The following is a 1942-nucleotide window of genomic DNA, read 5'->3' as shown; positions in this document are numbered from 1 at the left end:
AGTTCGTGCTAAGCTTATATAGCGGGAGGCCAAAATGTCGGTGCTCCTTTTCTTTTGCCATCCCCTCTGATTTTCTGGTGGTCGGTATTAAGCTGGCTCTGGATGCAATTATAAGTAAATCAGTGAATGGTATTTGAATAAGTAAACAGAATCAAAATAACCATAACAATTTCTTAATACTGTTATCAAAGATCCAATAATATGTGTGTTCCATGGTATTTGCTGTAGAATAGCAGCAGCAGCACTGCCCTGAACAGCAGTACGTAGTACATGTACGTATAGTAGTATCAGTATAGTTGTAGTAGTAGTAGTAGTAGTAGTAGTAGTAGTAGTAGTAGTAGTAGTAGTAGTAGTAATGGTTTTTATATAGCGCTGAATCTTGTGCATAGACAAATCTAAGCGCTTTTGCACCAGCGGTCATTCTCACGCACACATAACTCTAAAACTGGAGAAACTGAAAACAAGGAAGAGGCAGGGAAGGGAGGCTATTTTGGGAAGAGGTGGGTTTTAAGGCCAGACTTGAAAGAGTTGAGTGTGGAGACTTGACGAAGCGAAAGAGGAAGTTCATTCCAATTGCAAGCTCCAGAGACAGAGAAAGAACGGCGGCCAACAGTCGAGAGTTTGAATCTGGGTATGCGTAAATGGAGTCAGGGATCCGAAACTGATCGTAGTGAGCGAGATGGAGTGTAGAGGTGAAGGCAGCCACAGAGATAGGAAGGGGCTGATTTGTGAATACATTTGTAGCATAGAGTGCTGATCTTGTACTTTATTTGGTGTGAGACAGGGAGCCAGTGGAGATGTTGCAAAAGAGGAGTGATGTGCTCAGATCTTTTCTTTCTGAGGACGAGTCGGGCAGCAGAGTTTTGTATGCGCTGAAGGGACTGAATGGATGAAGCAGGCAAACCAGACAATAGAGAGTTACAGTAGCCAAGGCGAGAGAGAATGAGAGAAACGACAAGTCTAGATCTTGCGTCAATGGACAGATATTTCCGGATGCAACTGATGAGCCGCAGTTGACAGTAGCAGGATTGACATGTCTGACTGATAAATGTTTGCATGGACAGTGTGTTGTGAAGGACAACGCCGAGGTTCCTGACTGTACTGGAAAGAGGGGTGGATATACTGCCAAGTTTGATTGTGTCAATTGTAATGGAAGAGAGTTTTTGTTTAGTTCCTATGATCATTGCTTCAGTTTTGTCCGCGTTCAACTGTAACTTATTTCGAGTCATCCAATTTTGAATATCCAGGAAGCAGTTGGATGTTTCTTGCAAGAGCGACGACAGTTTTCCAGGTCTATCACTCTTCTGGAGTTGAGTGTCATCAGCATAAGAATGATGACTGACATTATGGCGGTTGATAATTTCAGCGAGAGGAGCAGTCTACAGTGTGAAGAGCACTGGGCCAAAAACAGATCCCTGTGGGACTCCATGTTCAACTTTAACGGATTCAGACTGGAAATTATCAACAATGACAGACTGGAATCTATCCGTGAGATAAGATTTGAACCAGTTTAGAACAGTGCCGTTCATACCAAATGTAAAATGAAGACGGGAAAGGATTGAATGGTCTATCGTGTCAAAGGCAGCTGAAGAAGAGTGAGAAGGGAGATCTGTCCTGAGTCAGACGCTAGCAGTAGGTTATTCAGGATGTGGAGGAGAGTGGTTTCGGTGCTGTGGTCAGCACGATAGGCACACTGAAATGGGTGGATGAAATTGTTGAAACAAAGGTGATTGTTGAGCTGCTTCAGGACAGCTTTTTCAAGGAGTTTGGACAGAAATGGAAGATTAGAAACTGGTCGATAGTTTTTCAAAAAGTAGTAGTAGTAGTAGTACCCTATATCGGTATTCTAACACATTTAAAAAAGTTTTTTCCTGTGGTTATTTCAAGACACGTCATTATATATTTCATAACAATTATTTCAACAACCGATAAATATCCATCG

Source organism: Babylonia areolata, chromosome 22 (assembly GCF_041734735.1).
Source record: "Babylonia areolata isolate BAREFJ2019XMU chromosome 22, ASM4173473v1, whole genome shotgun sequence".
Classification (NCBI taxonomy): domain Eukaryota; kingdom Metazoa; phylum Mollusca; class Gastropoda; order Neogastropoda; family Buccinidae; genus Babylonia; species Babylonia areolata.
The sequence above is the reverse complement of the archived record's forward strand: the minus strand, read 5'-3'. Positions refer to the sequence as shown.